Source organism: Bos indicus, chromosome X (genome assembly GCF_029378745.1).
Source record: "Bos indicus isolate NIAB-ARS_2022 breed Sahiwal x Tharparkar chromosome X, NIAB-ARS_B.indTharparkar_mat_pri_1.0, whole genome shotgun sequence".
In the NCBI taxonomy this organism is placed as follows: domain Eukaryota; kingdom Metazoa; phylum Chordata; class Mammalia; order Artiodactyla; family Bovidae; genus Bos; species Bos indicus.
The window spans coordinates 17,039,554-17,065,065 of record NC_091789.1 but is presented as its reverse complement, the minus strand read 5'-3'; the positions used below and the strand labels follow the sequence as shown (position 1 = coordinate 17,065,065).

The 25,512-nt window shown below is 40.6% G+C and overlaps 1 protein-coding gene across 2 annotated transcripts in view; it reads left to right on the top strand.

Annotated features, from left to right (window-relative positions):
• The first annotated feature begins 20,161 nt into the window (after positions 1-20,161).
• The window catches only part of USP26 (ubiquitin specific peptidase 26), a 46,790-nt gene continuing 41,439 nt past the window's right edge, over positions 20,162-25,512 (top strand). Inside the window, exons 1-4 of one of the 2 annotated variants that reach the window (XM_070783917.1) lie at positions 20,162-20,223; positions 23,120-23,167; positions 24,663-24,738; positions 25,328-25,373. The gene's annotated coding sequence lies outside the window, so the exon portion shown is untranslated. Of the gene's footprint in view, positions 20,224-23,119; positions 23,168-24,658; positions 24,739-25,327; positions 25,374-25,512 lie in introns of both variants that reach the window. The other variant, XM_070783918.1, reaches the window with a different exon arrangement.

The window sequence follows — 25,512 nt, the reverse complement described above, 5'->3', positions numbered from 1 at the left end:
TTTAATAGCTGTGGATATTTGGGCAATTTCATCTAATCTTTCTGAACCTCAGTTTCCTCATATAGAGAATGGAGACAATAAAACTGACCTCAAAGTGTTGCAAAAATTAAATGAGGTGATGAATATAAAATATTCAGAATGGTACCTGGCACCTAGACCCTTAGGGAAATTTGAACTCCTATTTGTTCTAAGTTTCGAGAATCACAAACTACACATTTTAATGAACATCATTATAATTTCTCCCTGGAGTTCCTTAAAATCCTTGGATGGATATTGCCTGGTCCCATTCCTCTTGACTGATCTACATTGATATAGTTTGTAAATTAGGATCAGAATATCTTATGCACTTACCATGTTTCTAATCTGGTACATCTATGTGATCTGATTCAAAATCCAATATATGGGGGAAAGGAGAAGGAAAGCAGCAAGTTCAGTTCAGTTCAGTCGCTCAGTCGTGTCTGACTCTTTGCGACCCCATGAATCGCAGCACGCCAGGCCTCCCTGTCCATCACCAACTCCCGGAGTTCACTCAGACTCACGTCCATCGAGTCAGTGATGCCATCCAGCCATCTCATCCTCTGTCGTCCCCTTCTCCTCCTGCCCCCAATCCCTCCCAGCATCAGAGTCTTTTCCAATGAGTCAACTCTTCACATGAGGTGGCCAAAGTACTGGAGTTTCAGCCTTAGCACCATTCCTTCCAAAGAAATCCCAGGGCTGATCTCCTTCAGAATGTACTGGTTGGATCTCCTTGCAGTCCAAGGGACTCTCAAGAGTCTTCTCCAACACCACAGTTCAAAAGCATCAATTGTTCAGTGCTCAGCTTTCTTCACAGTCCAACTCACACCCATACATGACAACTGGAAAAACCATAGCCTTGACTAGATGGACCTTTGTTGGCAAAGTAATGTCTTGCTTTTCAATATGAGGCAAAGGGGAAAGTAAAAAACACATTTTCTTGACTGTGGTAGATGTTTCCAAAGCTTGCTGTTACGTTTTCTCCCATCCCACATGCCCTTTTGCAGTGTGGTCTTTCCATTCCTCCTATTGACAGGTGAATTTTGACTAGCCTGGTGACCTGTCTTGACCAATAGAATATGGTGGACGTGATGGTTGCATCTTGAGTGATCTTCAGTTTCTGTCTTCTTGTATTGAATACTTCTTGGAACCCAGCCATCATCTGTGAGAAAGCCCACAAAGGCTCATAGAGAGGCTGACATGAAGGAAAACCAAGGCCCTCAACCAACAACCTCACCTGAGCTCCCAGCCAGGAGTGAGCACGAATTGCCAGCCTTGTAAAGAAGGTAATTTTGGAATCTCCAGCCATTCCAGAGGCCCAGCCAATACCACGTGAAGTAGAACCATCGATCAGTCCACACAAGAAATAACACATGGATGTTGTTTTAAGCTCTGATGTTTTAGAGTTGTTTGTTATACAGCAATAAAGCATCTGACACTGAAACATTTAGTAATCATATTGTGTCCTTGTACTTTGTTTGCTGGGCTGTGCTTAGTTGCTCAGTCAGCTCTTTACGACCCCATGGACTGTAGCCCGCCAGGCTCTTCTGTCCATGGGGATTCTCCAGGCAAGAATACTGGAGTGGGTTGCCATTTCTTTCTCCAGGGGATCTTCCCTACAGAGGTCAGTGTGAAGAACATATATCTGGTTTCTAATTGTGTTTTGGATTGCTGTTGTTGTTGTTTAGTCACCAAATCATGTTCAACTCTTTGCTACCTCATGGACTGTAGCTGGCCAGGCTCCTCTGTCCACGGGGATTCTCCAGGCAAGAATACTGGAGTGGGTTACCACTTCGTTCTCCAGGGGATCTTCCCTACACAGGGATCAAACCCACATCTATTGTATTGGCAGGCGGATTCTTTACCACTGAGCCACTTGGGAAGCCCTTTTGGATTGTTCATCATTGATAAAAAAAATCTTCCTGGTAACAGAGGTGGGAATCATTGAGTTTCATATGAGACATTCACACAAAGGGACAGAGACCTTCTGGAGGACAATGTATGTCTTTTTGTGCCATGACTTTGGATGCTGCGATTGATTTTCCTTATCTTTGCATCAAAATGTTATTTCTTGTTCTGTTTTGGGTACAGACGGGAATCTGAGGCCTATCAAAGAAGCATACATACAAAAATCCTAATATAAGTGGCATGTGTGAAACATAATTCTTCATTTATTCATTCAAAAGTCATTGTTTCCAACTGGTGCTAGGCACTGCTTTCACATGCCAAACAGGTTCTTCCTCCCTCAAAGCTCAAGTGCCTTATTGGTGTGAAAATGCTAAAACTTTAATCTACCATAGTAAGACTAGAGATTACTTTCTTGTTTCACCATTATGGGAGGTCTCAGCTCCTGGTTTCATTGGTTTGAATCTATGATTGTACAAATGTAATCCAGCATCTTGTACAGTTAAGTAAGGCCTTCTGCAATATGCTCAATTAGAAATCATCATTTGGCACTGAACCCTGTAATGACCTAGATGAATGGCCCTCTCCTTAGCAGCAGCATTTACTTGGCAAATGCTCTTATTCTGTATCTAGTCACTAAGATGCATGAAGGGAAATGGTAACTATTTTGTAGACCGACCCTAAATGACAACCTTCTCTTGGAAAACAATCTTAATCACCAATTATTGTTCAGTTCATTGTATTTAGATAGGGAAAGTATCTGATCAGAGGTAGCCAGAATTTTCAATTGCTGTTAACAAATTCTGAATAAGAAAAAATTGGTTTTCAAGGCAAAGGCGCAAATGTTTAGTTGATCCATTGTTGCAAATAAATAATTAGAAAATTGGACTAGAAAGTAAAGGGTCCTCAGTGAAAAGCCATTTGAAAACTGACTCTACTCACTGCAAGCACTGGGCCCAGCTATTTCTTCACTTGGCCCCTCTAACCTACTTTTTTTTTTTTGTCAAAAAGATATTTACCCCAAATGAGAGTGTTCAAAGAATATTCATAGATAAAGCAAGCCTGTGTTGCAGGCCACTGCATCCCAATTTCATTTAAACTATAATTCATTATTTTTTCCTACACTCATTCAAGAACTCATTGTTCAGTATTCTTTCATCTTTCTGTGATTAGAACAATTTGTATCTGTCCCTTGTACATTGGCCAAATGATGAAATAATCATTTGTGCATCTATACAGTATGTTACACTTATTGTTCACAGTTAAATTCACTCTGTAAAGCCATTTTATCATTCTCTAACAAGGAGGGGAATCTCTAAAGCACCTGAATTTATTTATTTGAGAAATATTTATTGGGTACCTATTATGTGCCAGGTACTGGAACAACAGGCAAGAATCCTCATCCTCTTGGGACTTACAAGCTAGAGAGGAGAAGAAACAAGAAGTAAATAAATACGTAAAATACATGGTGTCTAGGAGAGTTAAAAAGTGCTATAACAAAGACAAGAAGGATGTGAGGGAGGCGATAAACTATGTGGAAACTTGACAAAAAGCTTTCCAGGCAAAGAGAATAACAAATGCAAAGGCCCTGAGGCAGGAAGAAGCTTAGATGTGCTTGAGGATAAATAAAGAAATCCTTTGTATGGAATGAAGTGATAAAGAAGGGTAGGAAATAAGATAATGGAGAAGGAGAAGGATATTGTTCAGGAGTGCTTTGCCCTTTAGATGAGGAATAAATTCTAAAGCTGGTTATAATCTTACATTTTAACAGAATCACTGTTTGCTGTCTTGAGAACTGACTACAGAGCAGTAGCAGAAGAAGAGGAATTAGGAAGCTACTGGAGTAATCTAGGTGAGATATGATGATAGCTTGGACCAAGGTGGTAGCAGTGGATAGCAGTGAGAAGTGATGGCATTCTGTAGATATTTTGTAGGTAGGAACTGCAGGATTTGCTATCAGATTGTATGGGGGGTGTGAGAGAAAGAGAAGGCAAGGACTCCAAGATTTTAGCCTGAGCTGCTGTTAAGTACTGAGTTGCTGTTTACTAAGACAGAAAGACTGATGGAGGTGCTAGTTGTACTGTAAAAATAAGGAAGTTCATTTTGGACCTGTTAAGAGTGAGGTTGTTTGTTGGAAGGCCCAGCAGCGAGGCCAGGTAAGAACCACAGGATTGGAGATCTACCAAACATAGCCAATATTCAATTCACGTATCTCTCAGTTTATTGCACCTAATTAGCACACAATATGGAGAAGGCAATGGCACCCCACTCCAGTACTCTTGCCTGGAAAATCCCATGGATGGAGGAGCCTGGTAGGCTCCAGTCCATGTGATTGCTAAGAGTTGGGCACGACTGAGCGACTTCACTTTCACTTTTCACGTTCATGCATTGGAGAAGGAAATGGCAACCCACTCCAGTGTTCTTGCCTGGAGAATCCCAGGGACAGAGGAGCCTACTGGGCAGCCATCTATGGGGTCGCACAGAGTTGGACGCGACTGAAGCGACTTAGCAGCAGCAGCGGCAGCACACAATAGAGGTTAGTCAGAGTAGGGAAAATAGAAAAGGGGAGGGAATAAGGAACCACTCTGGGGAGAAGTCCAGGGAGGAGATGGCTCTGCGGGAGCAGGAGTCTTGGGCTATACAACAGCTTGAGAAGGCCTCTGGAAGCAAGGCTCTGAACAGTGGTCCTCCAGGAAGGAGCCTCCAAGTCCCTCATCACAGTGGTCCCATGTTAAGAGTAAGACTTACTTCAGGATGGCATGGGGTGGTGGTCTATTTTTTCATTTTTTCTTTATTTTTATTTTCTGTCTTTTTTTAAATTTAAATACTGAAAGTCACTCAGTTGTGTCTGACTCTTTGCGACCCCATGGACTATACAGTCCATGGAATTCTCCAGGCCAGAATACTGGAATGGGTAGCCTTTCCCTCCTCCAGGGCATCTTCCAAACCCAGGGATTGAAGCCAGGTCTCCTGCATTGAAGGCAGATTCTTTACCAGCTGAGCCACAAGGGAAGCCCAAGAATACTGGAGTGGGTAGCCTATCCCTTCTCCAGTGGATCTTCCCAACCCAGGAATTGAACCATGGTCTCCTTCACCGCAGGCAGATTCTTGACCAACTGAGCTATCAGGGAAGACCTGAAACTGAAGTATAGTTGAGTTATAATATTGTGTGGTTTCAGGCATACAGCAAAGTGATTCTGTTAGTTATATATATTTTTCAGATTATTTTCCATTATAGGTTATTATAAGATATTGAATACAATTCCTTGTGTTATATAATTGCTTGTTGCTTATCTATTTTATGTATAGTATTTTGTGTCTCTTAATCCCATACTCCTAATTTATCTCTCTTCCCTTTCTCATTCTGTAAGCATAAGTTTTTTCTCTGTATCTGTGAGTCTCTTTCTGTATTGTTATATTCACTAGTTTTCTTTTTTACATTCCACATACAAGTGATATCATAGAGCATTTGTCTTTGTCTGACTTAGCTCACTAAGCAAGTCCATCCATGTTGTTGTGAATGTTAGAATTTCCTTCTTTTTTTATGACTGAGTAGTACTGCCTTGTATATATGTACCACATCTTCTTTTTCCATTCCTCTGTTCATGGACATGTAGGTAGCTTCCATGTGATGGCTATTGTAAATAATGCTGCAATGAACATTGGGATGCATGTATCTTTTCAAATTGTGGTTTTCTCTGGATATATACCCAGGAGTGGGATTGCTGTGTTAAATGGTAGTTTTATTTTTAGCTTTTTAAGGAACCTCCACACTATTCTCCATGGTGACTGCACTAATTTACACTCCCACCAACAGTGTAGAAGGGTTCCCTTTTCTCCACACCCTGTCTAGCATTTATTAATGATATTTATAGACTTTCTGATGATGGCCATTCCACCAGATGATAACTCATTTACATTTCTCTAATAATTAGTGATGCTGAGTATCTTTTCATGTGCCTGTTGGCCATTAGTATTCTTTGGAGAAATGTCTACTTAGATCTTCCCATGTTTTGACTGAGGTGTTTGTTTTTTTGGTATTAAATTGTATGAGCTGTTTGTATATTTTGGATATTAACCTCTTGTCAATCTCAGCATTTGCAAATATTTCTCAGGGGAGAGGGTCTTGGCTTTTACCAATTTCTCCTTCTATTCCAGGGCATTGTCCAACAAAGTTCTTATCTAAAGTAGTACTCCTTGTTTATCACTTTAAGACACTCAGGGTTCTACAGTGAATGGTTCAAAACTACTGTGGAAGTTCACAATGGCCACTGTGACTATTCTGAACTACTTAGGGTCATTTAAATAATATGAGTTTCACACAGATGAATAGGAATCATAACACAAATCACATCATAACAAAGGCACCTATTAGACCTTCAAGAAGAGGTGTCTAGTAGGCAATTGATTATATATGAGTAGAGGGGTGAGATCTGGTCTCGGGAGTCATATTATTGAGTCATCGTTCAAGATGGCATTTAAGATATGAGAGCAAATGAGATCACTCCAGGGGTCAAGATGGATAGAAAAGAGACTCAAAGCCTGAGCCCATGCATTCCAGATGAAGGGGAATCAGGAACCAGGAAGAGTTCCTAAAACAGTGCAGTTAGTTGCAGCTGTTTGAATGTTGCCACCTGGAAATGGACAAAAGAGTATATGTCTAGAATCTTGGTCACTCTAACTGATGCACTAAAAAAGACTCTCTAATGGAAGGGAAATAAGTAAAGGAAATAATTCTTTGCATTTAAAACACTAGAATCACAGATTTTTTGACTCTAAGGCACCTTAGAGATCATCTAGTTTAACTCTTTCAATGTGCACAGGTGGAAACTGAGGTAAGGGTCACAGGGCTGTTAGATATCCGGCTAGAACTCATGTTGAAGTTGCTTGGGAACTGTCCAAGTCCCTGGGGAAACTAGGGTACTGTGGATGAGAATATTCCAAAAGATGCAAACTTTGAGAGGCACCAAATCAAGATTTCCCCTCAGCGTCAAGAGTTGAGATACATAAAAGAATTATGATATCAGAGAGGAATATTGCCAGTTAGTGTTTCCATTTCTTTTTTATAAACCTGTTTCTAGTCAATTAAAAAGACATATGTTTTGCTCTCTAGATATCACATATTAGTATGTAAAGTGAAAGAAAGTGAAAGTGAAGTCGCTTAGTCGTGTCTGACTCTTTGCTACCCCGTGGACTGTAGCCCACCTGGCTCCTCCGCCCATGTGATTCTCCAGGCAAGAATACTGGAGTGGGTTGCCATTTCCTTCTCCAGGGGATCTTCCTGACCCAGGAATCGAACCCAGGTCTCCCGCATTGACAGGCTTAATTGTTAGAAAAGGTCAGAACCTGCATTTCAGTGCTACAGTGAGCTACTATTTCCCTCAGAAACTTCGTAATCACTTATTCATCAAGATGTTCTGATGTTGAGTGTTTTCTAGGTCACAAGATCACGTGTCATTGTATGCTAATAAATAGCCAATCGGTGAATGACAGTGTCAATTCAAGCTTGTTCTTTTTTTTTTTTTTTAGTGTGAAAATAAAAATAAGCATTAACTTTCAGTCCTCTACTCACACCAAATTGCCAGCCTGTGGTAGAAGGAAACTTATTCAATAAATCGCCTTTCTCCCTTACATTCAAAACCCTATAATAATCCATTTGTTCAGTGTATATTTGGGCTTATTTTTAAGATTTTTATCATATCCCATTAATTTGTTAGTCTAGTCTTACTACAGTAACACAGTTTTTCTTACTGTATTCTTGGAAAGCATTTTAATATCTGGTAGAACTGTCACCTCTCACTTCTTTTCTTGTTCAAAATGGTTTTGGAAATTTCTTCATGATTATTTTCTAGATGAATTCTAAATAAATTTTGGAGTTATATATTCAAATTTTAAAGTACAATATTATATTAGTATATTTTGGGGATTATATTGAGTATTTAGATTAATTGATTTTTTAAATCTATTTACACATTCTTATACAAGAATGCATGTATGCTAAATAGCTTCAATCGTGTCTGACTCTGCAACTCCATGGACTACCATGGGGTCGGGCTCATGGCAACAGGCTCTTCTGTCTATGGGATTCTCTGGTTAAGAATACTGAAGTGGGTTGCCATGCCTTTCTCCAGGGGATCTTCCCGATCCAGGGATTGAACCCATGTCTCCTGCATTGGCAGACGGGTTCTTTACCACTAGTGCCACCTGGGAAGCCCCCTATACAAGAATATGTATGTCTTTTTCATTTACCAAAGTTGTCTTTTACAGTTATCAGTAGAGTTTTTTAACTTTTTTTCTCATATCGGCCTTGTACATATCTTATTAACCAGGTCAAGGAATTTAACCTTTACTACTACTTTTATAAATATGAAGTTTATACATTAAATTTATATTAATATATTATAATTATAAATGTTACTGAATTTTTATTAACAATGCTAACCAATTACCTTATAAATTATCTTCTAATAATTTATCATTTCTGAGTTTGTAATGATATGTAGTCATTTTATGTATTACAGTGTTTTCCATCTTTCCTATTTTATATATTTTATTTTTTCTCTCTCTAAATGCAATGGCTAATACTTCTAGAACAATGTTAAATAATAGTCAATAATAGTTTTCATTGCTTTGTTTCTGATTTTAATGAAAATCTTCTGTTGTTTCAAAATTAACAACCTTTTGTATGATACAGTTAAGAAAATATCCATCTGTTTCATATTTTATTAAGTATCAAATCAGCTATAGAAAAATTTTATCATTTATCTGTTTTGGCATTTATTAAGATAATCGCATGCTGAGTCGTTTTTTCTTTTGGTTTATTAATACATCAAATAATATTAATACTTAATCTTGAGTAGTTCTTTCCTTTCTAGGGAAAAACATCACTGATTATATGTATTATAACTGGTTATATGTATTACATGTACTGTATTAATACATGTGAAGATGGATTCTATTTGCTAATAATTAAGGGGTTTATATTAATATTCCAAGATAGGATATATCTGCATTTTTCTATTTTGTCTGAATTTTCTGGTTTTGGTATTGGTATTATCTTTTTCCATTAACCTCTCCCCCACTCAACACACAGAAACACACATACACTTTTTAAAAGTAGATAGCTAATGGATGATCTATTTTTTCCCCAAAACAACCATCTTTCCCAATTTTTTTAACCTATAAAATATTTGTTTAATGAACATATGATGGTAAAAAGGATTGTTTGCTCCCTTGGGAAACTGTGGTCCAAGTTTCTGAGAGTCTTACAGTGTTAAAAGTTGTTTGTTTGTTTGTGTTTTTTTTTGGTCTTTTTACCTTTTGATCTCCTTCACCCAATGTCTCCCACCCCCACCCTAATTTGTATTTGTTCTTTTGATAGTTGTTGTGGGAGGTGGTTCAGGCTATCTGCCTTCAAGAAGATGCATTTCTCTTGGCAAGTCCAAGCTGGCATCTTACGTAACACACAGAAAACAAGATGGTGCTCTCCCTGCTCATCCTCTCCTTAGAGTAGCATGTGATGCTAGACTATGAAGACAGCGTTGAGTTTTAAAAATAGAGTTATGTATGTGGCGGATTCATTTTGATATTTGGCAAAACTAATACAATTATGTAAAGTTTAAAAATAAAATAAAATTAAAAAAAAATAAAAATAGAGTTATGGCTTAGGTAGATCTTAGCATTTCTTTCTTTATTATTTTTTTGGCTGAGCTCTGTGAGCATGTGGGATGTTAGTTCCCCAACAAGGGATCGAACCCACCCCCTGCAGTGGAAGCATGGGGTCTCAACCACAGGACTGCCAGGGAAGTCTGGTCCTAGCGTTTAGAAGTTCAGAGCTGAACTGAGCTCAGAAAGGCAGTCGTATGAGGCCTGGGATGATTTTCGCCTTCTCCCTGTGGATGCTGACATAACCACAAGTATCCCTGAACAATTCTGAGACAGACTGTTGTGAAACCACTCAATTTTCCCTTTTGGTGGTATCAGATTGAGCTGGCCATGGCCTCTTCATTCCTATCTCCCAGAGAAAAGGACACAAGTAGTCTGAATTGCCGAGGGAATTATTTCTGTAACCTCCTTGTCAGAACTAGGCCAGTCTGAGCCTCTGCTGGCCAATGGTCATCTATTCAACTTTAACAAACACTGCAACAGGCCAGGTGAGGGCAGCAAAGGGCTGATCATGGAGCAGGATTCCTGTCCGGTGTCAAATAATTAGCCCAGAAGGCAGATGCAAAGAGGTGCATGCCTGATGCCACATCTTTATTAAGAAAGCCAAGGTTGCAAGGATGATATGAGGCTGGGAGAGAGTGGAGGATGTTCCAGAGAGAAATGAGGGCAACTCAGAAGCACAAGCAGGTAAGGAAATTATTCGTGCATGGGAGCCAAGCTAAGACCAGGGAAGGAAATTTTTGGCCCCTATTTTTTTTTAAAAGCACAAATACTTTACCTGGAATAATAACTACTATTTAGGTAAAAACGAATACCACCTATTAGTTATTATCTCTTAGATACTATGCTAAGCTGCTAAATGTTTATTGTTGTTATTTAGTCACTAAGTCATGTCTGACTCTGCGACCCCATGGACTGCAGCATGCCAGGCTTCCTTGTCCTTCGCTATCTCCCGGAGTTTGCTCAAACTCATGTTCATTGAGTCAGTGACGCTATCTAACCATCTTATCCACTCCTGCCCCCTTCTCTTTTTGCCTTCAATCTTTCCCAGCATTAGGGTCTTTTCCAATAAGGAAATGGCAACCCACCCAAGTATTCTTACCTGGAGAATCCCAGGGACGGAGGAGCCTGGTGGGCTGCTGTCTATGGGGTCGCACAGAGTTGGACATGACTGAAGTGACTTAGCAGCAGCAGCAGCAGCAGCAGCAGCAGCAGCAGCAATGAGTTGGCTCTTCCTATCAGGTGGCCACAGTACTGGAGCTTCAGCATCAGTCCTTCCAATGAATAGTCAGGGTTGATTTCTTTTAAGATTGACTGGTTTGATCTCCTTGAAGGAGACTTCCAAGGGACTCTCAAGAGTCTTCTCTAGCACTACAGTTCGAAAGCATCAGTTCCTTGGCGCTCAGCCTTCTTTATGGTACAACTCTCACATATGTACATGACTACTGGAAAAACAGTGTGAGTTCTAAGTCACTTCAGTGTGTTCAACTCTTTGCAACCCTATGGACTGTAGCCTGCCAGGCTCCTCTGTCCACGGGATTCTCCAGGCAGGAATACTAGAGTGGGTTGCCATGCCCTTCTCCAGGGGATCTTCCCAGAAAAACAACAGCTTTGACCATATGGATGTTTGTCAGCAAAGTGATGTCTCTCCTTTTTAATACACTGTCTAGGTTTTTCATAGCTTTCCATACAGTGAGCAAGCATCTTTTAATTTCACGGCTGCAGTCACCATCTCCAGTGATTTTGGAACCCCAGAAAATAAAACCTGCCACTGTTTCATTTTTTTCCCCATATACTGGCCATGAAGTGTTGGGACCAGATACCATGATCTTAGTTTTTTTTAATGTTGTGTTCTAAGTCAGCTCTTTCACTCGCCTCATTCACCTTAATCAAGAGGCTCTTCTGTTCCTCTTCGTTTTCTGCCATTAGGGTGGTATCATCTGCATATTTCTCCTGGCAATTGTGATTCCAGCTTGTGATTCACACAGTCCAGCATTTCACATGATGCTTCCCTGGTAGCTCAGATGGTAAAGAATCTGCCTGCAATGTGAGAGACCTGGCTTTGACCCCTGGGTCAGGAAGACCCCTGGAGAAGGGAATGGCAACTCACTCCAATATTCTTGCCTGGAGAATTCCATAGACAGAAAAGCCTTGCGGGCTACAGTCCATGGGGTTGCAAAGAGGCAGATGTGACTGATAGAGTTTCACGCACACATACTCTGCATAGAAGTTAAATAAGCAGGGTGACAATATACAGCCTTGACGTACTCCTTTTCCTATTTGGAACCAGTCTGTTGTTCCATGTCCAGTTCTGTTACTTCTTGACCTGCATACAGATTTCTCAAGAGGCAGGTCAGGTGGTCTGGTATTCCCATCTCTTTCAGAATTTTCCACAGTTTGTGGTGATCCACACAGTCAAAGGCTTTAGCATAGTCAATGAAGCACAAGTAGACGTTTTTCTGGAATTCTCTTGCTTTTTCTATTCAAACAGATGTTGGCAATTTGATCACTTGTTCCATTGTTTTTCAAAAATCTGAAAGTTCTTAGTTCACATACTGTTGAAGCCTGGCTTGGAGAATTTTGAGCATTACTTTGCTAGCGTGTGAGATGAGCGCAATTGTGCGGTAGTTTGAGCATTCTTTGGCATTGCCTTTCTTTGGGATTGGAATGAAAACTGATCTTTTCCAGTCCTGTGGGCACTGCTGAGTTTTCCAAATTTGCTGGCGTATTGAGTGCAGCACTTTCACAGCATCATCTTTTAGGATTTTGTTGGAATTTTATCACCTCCACTAGCTTTGTTTGTAGTGATGCTTCCTAAGGCCCACTTGACTTCACATTCCAGGATGTCTGGCTCTTGGTGAGTGATCACACCATCGTGGTTATCTGGGTCGTGAAGATCTTTTTTGTATAGTTCTGTGTATTCTTGCCACCTCTTCTTAATATCTTCTGCTTCTGTTAAGTCCATACCATTTCTGTCTTTTTTTGTGCTCGTCTTTGCTTGAAATGTTCCCTTGGTGTCTTCAATTTTCTTGAAGAGATTTCTAGTCTTTCCCATTCTATTGTTTTCCTCTATTTCTTTGCTTTGTTCACATAAGAATGTTTTCTTATCTCTCTTTGCCCTTCTCTGGAACTCTGCATTCAGTTGGGTATATCTTTCTCTTTCTCCTTTGCCTTGGCTTCTCTTCTTTTCACAGCTATTTGTAAGGCTTCCTCAGACAACCATTTGGCTTTGTTGTGTTTTTTTTCTTTGGTATAGTTTTGGTCATTGCCTCCTGTACAATGTTGCGAACTTCCATTCACAGTTCTTCAAGCACTCTATCAGCTCGAATCCCTTGAACCTATTTCTCACTTCCACTGTATAATCATATAGGATTTGATTTAGGTCATACTTGAATGGTCTAATGATTTTCCCTACTTTCGTCAATTTAAGTCGGATTTTGGCAATAAGGAGTTTATGATATGAGCCACAGTCAGCTCCTGGTCTTGTTTTTGTTGACTATATAGAGTTTCTCCATCTTTGGCTGCAAAGAATATAATCAATCTGATTTTGGTATTAACCATCTAGTGATGTCCATGTGTAGAGTCATCTCTTGTGTTGTTGGTAGAGGGTGTTTGCTATGACCAGTGCATTCTCTTGGCAAAACTGTTAATATTTGCTCTGCTTCATTTTGTACTCCAAGGCCAATTTGCTTGTTACTCCAGGTATCTCTTGATTTCCTACTTTTGCATTCCAATCCCTTATGATAAAACGGGGATCTTTTTTTGGTGTTAGTTCTAGAAGGTCTTGTAGGTCCTTATAGAACCATTCATATTCAGCTTCTTTGGCATTGGTGGTTGGGCTGTAGACTTGGATTACTGTGATGCTGAATGATTTGCCTTGTAAACGAACCAAGATCATTCTGTTGTTTCTTAAGTTGCACCCAAGTACTGCATTTCAGACTCTTGTTGACTATGAGGGCTACTCCATTTCTTCTAAGGGATTATTGCCCACAGTAGTAGATATAATGGTCATCTGAATTAAATTTGCCTATTCCCATCCATTTTAGTTCACTGATTCCTAAGATGTCAATGTTCACTCATGCCATGTCCTGCTTGACCACATCCAATTTACCCTGATTCATGGACCTAACATTCCAGGTTCCTATGCAATATTGTTCTTTATAGCATCAGACTTTACTGCCATCACTGGTCACATCCACAAATGGGTGCTGTTTTTGCTTTGACTCAGTCTCTTTATTCTTTCTGGAGCTATTTCTCCATTCTTCCCCAGTGGCATATCCGACACCTACGGACTAGGGGTCTCATCTTCTGTTGTCATATCTTTTTGCCTTTTCATACTGTTTATGGGGTTCTCAAGGTAAGAATACTGAAAGAGTTAGCCATTCTCCTCTCCACTGGACCACATTTTGTCAGAACTCTCCAACATGATCCATCTGTCTTGGGTGGCCCTACTGGCATGGCTCATAGCTTCATTGAGTTACACAAGGCTGTGATCCATGTGATCATTTTGGTTTTCTGTGATTGTGGTTTTCATTCTGGAAGCCATGGGATTGTAGTTTTTGCTTCTTCTGTCTGCGCCCTGATAGATGAGGATAAGATGCTTGTGAAAGCTTCCTGATGGGAGAGACTGAGTGTGAGGAAAACTGGGTCTTGTTCTGGTTACACACGTGTATATACATACATGTGAGCTTCCTTGGTGGCTCAGTGGTAAAGAATCTCCTGCAATGTAGGAGACACAGATGTGGGTTTGATTCCTGGGTTGGGAAGATCCCCTCGAGAAGAGAATGGCTACCCATCCAGTATTATTCCTTGGACAATTCCATGAACAGAGGAGCCTGGAGAGCTAGTTCATTGGGTCACAAAGAATAGGGCACTACTGGTTATATCTTGGGCTTCCCTGATGGCTCAGAGGTTAAAGCATCTGCCTGGAATGCGGGAGACCTGGGTTTGATCCCTGGGTCAAGAAGATCCCCTGGAGAAAGAAATGGCAACCCACTCCAGTACTCTTGCCTGGAGAATCCCATGGAGGTAGGAGCCTGGTAGGCTACAGTCCATGGGGTTGCAGAGTCGGACACGACTGAGCGAATCTTATATGGGTTTCCTTGGTGGCTCAGACCATAAAGAATCTGTCTGCAATGCAGGAGACCTGGGTTCGACCTCTTGGTCAGAAAGATCCCATGGAGAATATTCATACACAAGTATACATACAAATATATTTTTATGTAGTATTTAAACTCTGAAATCAATACAAGGATAAGGACAGATAGAGAAGAGTCTCAAGGCCTGAGCCCTGGGCACTTAATTATTTAGAAGGGAGAAAGAACCAGAAAGAAGCCCTGAAAAGGAACAGCTAGTTGCTGAAGTATAAATAAATATATGGATGTTTAATACATAAGTATAAATAAACATATGTATAATATACATTTCCCTATATTTAATATCAATATATAACCTAGTATCATACATATTTAATTTATAATTCTAAAAAGATACACAAAGTAGGTATTATTATCCATTTTTAATAGCTGAAGAAAGTAAAATCCAGAGAGATTAAGTAATTTTCCCAAGCTTACAGTATATAGTTAGGCTGATGGACAAACTTAGAACTTTCTGACTGAACTCCAACACTTTCTACAACATCATATACTATATGTCTTACAGTACACTGCTATGAATTTATCCCTTTCATCTAGATTATCTAATTTGGTGGCATACAATTTTTCATAGTATTCCCTTATAATTTCATTTATTTCTGTAGTGTCAGTAGCAAAGTCCTCTAGTTGATTTTTGTATATTTAGTATTCTTTTTTTTCTTGGTCAGTTTAGCTAAAAGTTTGTCAGTTTTGCTAATCTTTCAAATAACCAACTTTCTACTTTGTTGATAGTCACTATTATTTTGCAATTTCCATTCATTGGTTTTTCCTTTAATCTTGATTATATTTTTCCTTTGTTTACATTCATTTTAGTTGGTTCTTCATACTTTACTTCCTATGGTGAAAGTTTAGGCTATTGATTTATTTCTTTTTTAATATAGGTGTTTACATGTACAAAGTTATCTCTAAAAGTACTGCTTTTCCTGCATCACACAAGTTTTGTTATGTGTATTTTAGTTTCCATTGGCCCATTGGTTATTAAGGTGGGTATTCATTTTCACATATTTGTGAATTTATCAAATTTATTTATTTTATGAACTTGTAACTACATCCCATTGTTGTTTTGTGAAGATACTTTGTCTAATTTCATTCCCTTTTAATATAATAAGATTTGATTTATGGCCTGTGTATGGTCTATCTTGTAGTTAGTTCCCTGTGAATTTCAGAATAATGTGTTTTCTGCTGTTTTGGGGTGGAGTGTTCTGTAGTTTGTTGTCTAATTGGTTTATAATATCAATCAAGTCTTCTTTTTCCCTGTTGATTTTTGTTCTTCTGTTTATTCAATCCATTACTGAAAACATTAAAGTTTTCAACTATTAATTTTAAATTGTTAATTTCTCCTTTCAGTTTTGTTACTTTCTGTTTCATGTACTTTGGGATTCTGTTGTTAGTTATATTCACATTTATAAATGCTAATAAATTCTGGAGTGATTTCACCTTTTTTCATTATAAAAAGTTCTTTGTCTCTAGTAATAATTTTTGTCTTTAAGTCTATTTTGTCTGGTATTAAAATAGCTGTTCCAGCTCTCTTTGATTATTATTTGCATGGTATATCTTTTTCATTTTTTTTACTTCTCAACTTATTTCTGTCTGAATGCAAAGTGTGTACACTGTAGATAATATATAGTCGATCATTTTTAAAATCCACTCTACTGACCTTTGCCTTTTCATTGCAGTGTTTCATTTAGAGTGTAATTCATGTGCAATTAATTTAATTATTCATAATTTAAGGTATATGTTTGTCATTTTAATATCTACTTTGTATGTCTTATAGACTTTTTGTTCTTCTATTCCTCCATTACTGCCACTTTTTGTATTAATGATGAGGAGTGACTGCTTAATAGGTATAGGGTATCTTTTGGGGATGAATTTTTTTAAAGTTTTGAACTCAACAGTGGGGATTGTTGCACAACATTATGAACGTACTTAATGCTACTGAATTGTATACTTTTAAATGGCTAAAGTGGTAAATGCATGTTATTTTTAGTTTACTACAACAAAAATATTTGGATGCAATTTCAAAAATGACAGAATGATCTCTGTTCATTTCCAAGGCATTATTCCATATCACAGTAATTCAAGTATATGCCCCGACCAGTAATGCTGAAGAAGCTGAAGTTGAACGGTTCTATGAAGACCTATAAAACCTTCTAGAACTAACATGTAAAAAAAAGACGTCCTTATCATTATAGGATATTGGAATACAAAAGTAAGAAGTCAAGAAACATCTGGAGTAATAGGCAAATTTGGCCATGGGGTACAGAATGAAGCAGGACAAAAGCTAATACAGTTTTGCCAATAGAGTTTGGTCATAGCAAACACCCTCTTCCAACAACACAAGAGGAGACTCTACACATGGGCATCACCAGATGGTCAACACCAAAATCAGATCGATTATATTCTTTGCAGCCAAAGATGGAGAAGCTCTATACAGTCAGCAAAAACAAGACCGGGAGCTGACTGTGGCTCATATCATAAACTCCTTATTGCCAAAATCAGACTTAAATTGATGAAAGTAGGGAAAACCACTAGACCATTCAGGTATGACCTAAATCAAATACCTTACAATTATACAGAGGAAGTGAGAAATAGATTCAAGGGATTAGATCTGATAGACAGAGTACCTGATGAACCATGGACAGAGGTTCTGACATTGTACAGGAGACAGAAATCAAGACCATCCCCAAGAAAAAGAAATGCAACAAAGCAAAATGCCTGTCTCAGGAGATCTTACAAATAGCTGAGAAAAGAAGAGAAGTGAAAAGCAAAGGAGAAAAGGAAACATATACTCATTTGAATGCAGAATTCCAAAGAATAGTAAGGAGAGATAAGAAAGCCTTCCTCAGTGATCAGTGCAAAGAAATAGAGGAAAACAATGGAATAGGAAAGACTAGAGATCTCTTCAAGAAAATTAGATATACCAAGGGAATATTTCATGCAAACATGGGCTCAATAAAGGACAAAAATGGTATGGACCTAACAGAAGCAGAAGATATGAAGAAGAGGTGGCAAGAATACACAGAAGAACTGTACAAAAAAGATCTTCACGACCCAGATAATCACGATGGTATGATCACTCACCTAGAGCCAGACATCCTGGAATGCAAAGTCAAGTGGGCCTTAAGAAGCATCAGTATAAACAAAGCTAGTGGAGGTGATGGAATTCCAGTTGAGCTATTTCAAATTCTAAACAATGATGCTCTGAAAGCGCTGTACTCAATATGCCAGCAAATCTGGAAAACTCAGCAGTGGCCACAGGACTGGAAAAGGTCAGTTTTCATTCCAGTCCCAAAGAAAGGCAATGCCAAAGAATGCTGAAACTACTGCACAACTGCACTCGTCTCACATGCTAATAAAGTAATGCTCAAAATTCTCCAAGCCAGGCTTCAGCAATACGTGAACCACAAACTTCCAGATGTTCAAGCTGGTTTTAGAAAAGGCAGAGGAACCAGAGATCAAATTAGCAACATCCGTTGGATCATCAAAAAAGCAAGAGAGTTCCAGAAAAACATCGATTTCTGCTTTATTGATTATGCCAAAGCCTTTGTGTGGATCACCACAAACTGTGGAAAATTCTTTTTTTTTTTGGAAAATTCTTAAAGAATTGGGAATACCAGACCACCTGATCTGCCTCCTGAGAAATCTGTATGCAAGTCAGGAAGTAACAGTTAGAACTGGACATGGAACAACAGACTGGTTCCAAATAGGAAAAGGAGTACATCAAGGCTGTATATTGTCACACTGCTTATTTAACTTATACGCAGAGTACATCATGAGAAACGCTGGACTGGAAGAAACACAAGCTGGAATCAAGATTGCTGGGAGAGATGTCAATAACCTCAGATATGCAGATGACACTACCCTTATGGCAGAAAGTGAAGAAGAACTAAAGAGCCTCTTGATGAAAATTGAAAGAGGAGAGTGAAAAAGTTGATTTATAACTCAACATTTAGAAAACTAAGATCATGGCATCTGGTCCCATCACTTCATGGCAAATGGATGGGGAAATGTGGAAACAGTGACAGAGTTTATTTTGGGGGGCTCCAAATCTGCCGAGAGGAGATAACCTACGTCCGAGGTCGGGGGCGGTGGCTGAATTGAGCTACCCCACGCCCGAGGTCAGGGGTGGCGACCGAGACGAGCTACCCCATGACCGAGGTTGGGGGCAGCGGCCGAATTGAGCTACCCCACGCCCGAGGTCGGAGGCGGTGGCCGAATTGAGCTACCCCATGCCCAAGGTTGGTGGCAGTGGCCGGGAGGAGCTACCCCTCGCCTGAGGTCAGGGGCGGCGGCCGGGAGGAGCTACCCGACAGTGACTCTAGTAATAGGTAAAACTGTGGCTAGAGGGCCATGAGTTAAAACGATTCTGACCATTTCCTAGTCTTCATGATACCATCCCCTAGTTCTCTCACAGCCCATGCCCATCCTTCCTGTGGCGTGAATGTGCCCCTAACTGCTCACGCTCAGTGAGGTAGTCTCCATTATGTGTATCTGGGCTTTAGTGGTTGGACCCCACCCCACTTCATGTCCCTAGTACATTTGTTTGTGCAGTTGTCAGGTGGGCAGCTCTTTAGGCTCACTTTCCCTCTCAGATGGATTCCTATCCCGGTGTCATCTCCATTTCTTTTTTTCCAATTTTAGTATATGTGTTTCCTAAGCTGCTGCTGCTGCTGCGTCGCTTCAGTCGTGTCCACCCTGTGCGACCCCATAGACGGCAGCCCACCAGGCTCCCCCGTCCCTGGGATTCTCCAGGCAATAACACTGGAGTGGGTTGCCATTCCCTTCTCCAATGCGTGAAAATGAAAATAAAAGTGAAGTCGCTCAGTAGTGTCCGACTCTGAGTGACCCCATGGACTGCAGCCCACGGGGCTCCTCTGCCCATGGGATTTTCCAGGCAACAGTACTGGAGTGGGGTGCCATTGCCTTCTCCGGTTTCCTAAGCAAGCGCTCTCGAATATAGTTGCTGTGGGGAATTAAATTCGCTGCTGAGAGATTTGATATCTCACTTTAATTTTACCCTATTGCACTTTAGTTTTACCCCCTAACAGAAATGGCAGCAAAGAACTTTGTAGAAGGAGGCAAAGGCAATGGAAAGCTGAATAGGACCGTTGAAATAGTTTGAATTCACTGCTTGAACCAATCACAGAGTCTGGTTTGTGACTCTCTGTGCGCGGTTTGTCCCGTGCTTCCCACAATTCCTGCAACCCCAGTTCAAATGAAAACACTTGAAGCGGGAATTCTTTCCACCAGTAAGAGCGACGCTTGGATTACAGGCACGAGTTCCACATACAGAGAAAGAGTGAGTGGATACTGTACTTGTCAATCATTCTTGCCTCAGCCAATCAGGATCTTTATAGGCGAGACCATCAGTAGGCTATAAAAGGAGTGCACTTGCTTCTTGCCCGCCGTTTTTTCCTGGGTCTCTTGGTGGGTGCGTAGTGAGTTGGTCCTTTCAGCGGTGAGGGAACACAGCGGCTGCTCCTAGGTGAGTTAGGTTAATTTAATTTTTATTTGTCATTGCTAGTTGACTATTTACAATGTGCTTTTTATAGAGGAATATACTTTAATAATGTAATTAATAATATACTTTAATAGTCTGGAGGGCTTTGGAGTTTTGGCTGTGTGGGTCTTTTAGCCGAACTTGGACACAGTGTTGTGCTTTATAGTACAGCATGATAACTTTAATATTTTACTTGTTTTAAATATTGGTCTTGGTTCCCTTTTGTAATCGTTGTTAAGGTACGGTTAGCTGAGGAGGTAGAGGGAAGTCTTGGGGCTGCCAGAGAGCTGATTTTGGCTTTTTATTTTAAATCTTTGCATGATTGTTGTCACTGTGTATTTAATTATTGGTCTTGGTCCCTCTGTTTCTGTTGTTTTCAACCTGAAAAGGAGAAACTTAACAAACTGAGAGGAGTTGTGCATGGGATTAGGACAGTTAGTCGCTTTTGGTTACCTTTAGAGTAACTTTATTGGAGAAGGCAATGGCAACCCACTCCATGTTCTTTCCTGGAGAATCCCAGGGACGGGGGAGCCTCGTGGGCTCCCGTCTATGGGGTCGCACAGAATCGGACACCACTGAAGCGACTTAGCAGCAGCAGAATAACTTTGTGCTTATGTGCCAGCGTCCGTGCCCCGGTGTGTGCCTGTGTGCCGGCGTGTCTGTGCACGCGTGTGCCCATGCCTGGGTGCCTCCGTGTGTGCCCATGTGTGAGTGCCCGCTTGCGTGCCTCCATGTTTGCTCATGCTTGAGTGCCCGCGTGCGTGCCTCCATGTTTGCTCATGCTTGAGTGCCCGCGTGCGTGCCTCCATGTTTGCTCATGCGTGCGTGCCTCCATGTTTGCTCATGCTTGCGTGCCCACGTGCGTGCCTCCATGTTTGCTCATCCTTGCGTGCCCGCGTGCGTGCCTCCATGTTTGCTCATGCTTGCGTGCCCACGTGCGTGCCTCCATGTTTGCTCATGCTTGCGTGCCCGCGTGCGTGCCTCCATGTTTGCTCATGCTTGCGTGCCCACGTGCGTGCCTCCATGTTTGCTCATGCTTGCGTGCCCGCTCGCGTGCCTCCATGTGTGCCCATGTGTACGGGCCCTCATGTGTGCCCTGGCGTGCATGTGCATGCCTGCATGCCCACATATGTGCCTATGCATGCATGCCCATGTGCATGCCCACCTGCGTGCATGCCCACGTGGGTGCCCATATGTGTGAGTTCTCATTTGTGTCATTAAATTTTGGAATCAATCCTCTCAGACGCTGATTTAATTAACAAGAAAAAAAAAAGCTTCTGACATTTTAAGCTTGGAATGAGGTAATCAAAGGTCTGATTGGCACAGGAATTGTTCACTAATGACTTTAAATAGCTTTCAGTCACCGTTGGGGCAGTTTTATGTTTTTGTTTAAGGTACTTGTGCATTTGATATCATATTTGACCAAACGTGGTCCTGGGGTTTTTCATGTGTTTTCCTTTAAAAGCCTGATCTTATTTGCACTTGGTATTTTACAAACACTGTGGATACCCCAAAGCCTCTCTTCAGCCAATATTGGATGCAGTTTGGCTTTAAATTTTATGTAACAATTGTTTGTTCATTCTCTTTGCATTTCAGTTAAGTTTTCTTGATTGGGATTTCATAGTTTTCTTATGAAAGGTTTTGTGAAAATTTAGATTTACAGGGGGAGAAAATTAAGTCAGATTGCGTGTCTTTTATTTGGTAATTGTGTATTTGGTATAGTTTTATTTGTTTAAATTGTGATTTTATAGCCCATTCCATAAATTTCTTTAAAAATAAACATTTTAGGGTACTCGGGATTTACAAATGCAGGATTTAATCATCAGGCAGAGTCTTTAATGTTTTACGATAGTGAATGCACTTAAGTGTCCGTCATAGGCTGCCTTGTAGTGCAGTTTGGCAGTTTTACAGAGGAATTGTGTGTTTGGTATCATTTGAATCCATTAAATGTAGATCTTGGTCCTTTTCACAAGCTTTGTGTTTAAAAAAAAAAAAACACAAAACACCGTATGTTGTCTTCAATTCACAAATAAGGAAACAAGTTTTCTAATCGATAGATTTATGGTATTTTCAGTGTAAAAATACATACCTGGACAACCTGAGTGGCCACGAGCTTGTTTTAGGACACCGGATGCTCAAAAATGCCTGGTACTGGCCAGAGTTGAGTCATGTTTTGGATTTCGTCTCCTGTAAAATCACATGTTGAATATGACGTTATTCCATAAAATATTCTGTCCCTGCAGCTGCTGCTAAGTCATTTCAGTTGTGTCTGACTCTGTGCGACCCCATAGATGGCAGCCCACCAGGCTCCCCCGTCCCTCAGATTCTCCAGGCAAGAACACTGGAGTGGGGTGCCATCGCCTTCTCCGATTCTGTCCCTAGCCTTTGGCATATATTTGCTTTGAAAGATGTGAGTCATTTAAAGATAAAAATCAGGAAAGTAACGGGGAGATGGAGGGCTTTGTGTTTCCAGGCTGCGAAGTCGTGTTGTGTGTTCAGTTTTGAGTTTTATTTTACAGGCTCAGTGTGCATTTAACATAACAGTAATTTTAAAATTTTGGTCCGGGTCCTCTTTCCCAGGTCCTTTTCCCCCTGTTATTCCACAGGGGGGAAATGATTTGTACAGTTTCTGTTCATAAGCAAGGAGGACAGCAGTGTTGGGTACCAGGGTAGTCAGGACCGAAAACGGCGGGAATTCCAAGTCCCGCCCCAATGTGCTGCCTTCCCCTCCCTATTGGCCACACCCAGCGGAGGTTTTTGCGCTTAACCGTAGAGCGAGGGGAGGCTTCTGAAATCTAAATGGTAATGGTTGCTTGTGCCTCTGTTACCTGACATGTATTCATGAGGAGAATTTAATGAAAGGAAAACCCTTGTCTTTCAGAAACCCAAAGACCAAACTCACTGAGAGGAGCCCAATTCTTGCTTTGAGGTAAAATGATGCTATTATTGAATTTGTCTGGTTTGTTCTTGATTTCTACCTGAATAATGCGCATTGTTCAATATGTCGGTGACTGCTGGACACCTTTTTTGGTAGAACACTAGTGATTTCCGACTATTCTCTTCCTGGATTATGTTTAGAAATCAGAAAGTTGGATTGTTGGTAGGATTGAAAGCTACTTCTGCCTCTGTTATGTGACATACCGAGGTTTTAGGCATTGGGGCATTAAAGCATCACAAATACTACCGTTTCAAGCTCTAAACCTCGTTTTTGACTGTGGGATTTAGGTCCAAGGGTCAGGCTTGAAGGCATCTTTATTGCATCTACTTTGCTCATAGGAATCCTAGAGGGCATATTTTCCAAAGAACACATCTACAAAAGCCAATATTAGCAATGGTTATATTTCTCTCATTGCTACTACCTTGAAGGATCTGTGCTCAGTTTCAGACAGCAGCAATGTTATTTAATGGTTTGGATTATTCATAAAAGTACCCCTAATGATATTAGCTGCTTTCTGCTGTCTGTGACTTTCTAACTGTGTTACTGATTACTTAAACTAATACCTCATGAAATTGTTGTAGAGTATGGTGAACAGTTCAGCCTCCCATTTCAAAGGTTTAAGCCTTTAGCTATGGTATTGAAAATAAACAGATTGGTTTGAGATGCACCGTCCCCCATAGAAATTAAGGGACATTGCCTTTTAGCCTAATATTTCATACTTTCCCTGTGATGTTTGATTAAAGCAGGATGAAGGTTGATTTTGAAGGGGCAGTCAGACCTCTGAAGTAGCAATCTCATCTGATCTTGTAGCCACAAAATGAGTGTTGTCCCTTACGTTATATTTCACTCTGAATGATTGGGTACCCACCAACCATTTCCAAAAGTTCCTCTGGATAAGGGGAAAAAAAGGATGTTTGTTCCAGCCACTCACCTAAATAAGTTTCCAAGTGAAGTAACTTTCCCTCTGTGGTGCTAAGCTGCCCACCCTCAGGCAAGTCTTCTTGCAGATTTGCTAAGTTACCACCTTTTTCGGGACCTGCTGTGGAAAAGTCCAGTACTGATAAATCTGTGGACTTGTAACATGAAGAAAAAGGAACCAGAACCCGCCAGATGATTCAGTGCATTGCTGTGTAGTGAGAGGTGAGGGGTGTTGGCCAGAGGGCAACTCTGCTGTCTCCTGGGTCACTACACAAGGTGTTGGGCGCCTTCCCTGTGTCTCTAGAGATAGGAACTACCAGCAGTGGCAGGGTCACTCCTGGACACTGCCGACTAACTCGATGGTAGAGACCGTGTTTCTACAACCCATTGTTTTAATTAAGCAGGTGCATGTTTTTACCCATACTTATTTGTATTCCTCTGTACCCTGTGAGTGCTACTGTTACAGAGACATTGGCAGAATCAGACTGGTTGAATTTCAAAGAAACCTCACTTTGACTTTTTAAAACCAGAATTTTGACTTTTCTTTTTATTCTTTTTGGAAAGCCAGAATGGACTAGATTGTAGAAAACAAACTTCGGGAGTCAAGAGTGCAGGGTGCTGCTTAAATTCCTCTGTTTCAACAGGTACGAGAACGTGGATCTGAATGTAATTTTAGAGCCCAGTTCTATCTATGGAAAAGGGGGAGGGATGAGATTCATGGACCAAGCGGGGAGCAGGGAATGGTAGTCTGCCAGCCTACCTACCCTAATTGTGACATTTGGTAGGAGTCCTGAAGGCAAAGGCCAGCAATTAAGGTAATATGTAGGTCGTACTCCTCCAAATCTTTACCTTCCCATGCATTTTGGGCATTTTCCTGCTCTACAGACATTGCTGGGACCACATATCATGTTTCATACATAGTAAGCCTTCAGTCTCTAAGCTTGAGAGACACTCAGCTCATTTTCACTCTAAGACAGGTCTGGTAGTTCAGCTGACTTCTAACGTATTCAATACTTGGTGTCACTGTTAAAATGTTTCAACTGATTCAGGTATTGGAAGCTGGGAATAAGATTTGAGATTTTCATGCTTAAGTCTCCCTGACCCCTGTGTTTCCTGTTAGTTACACCATGGGATGAATGGGTTTGGGTGAGGTGATCATGACAAAAAGTGCTAATGTTATTGGGTTACATTTAAGCTCCTGTATAACAAATGCTGTCTGTTGTCTATGTCAAGGTCATCGTCTCTGTCAGTACAGTGGCCAAACCACAAGGCTTGATTGGTAAGAATTCCCCATGTTTGGTGCTGTTTTTCCCAGATTGCTCTCTGATGTTTCTGTAAAACATGTAAAGGTCTTGTGTGTGAACCTGATCTCACCTTTGCAGGCAATTTTCTGACAAGGTAAGTAGTAGCTAGATCTG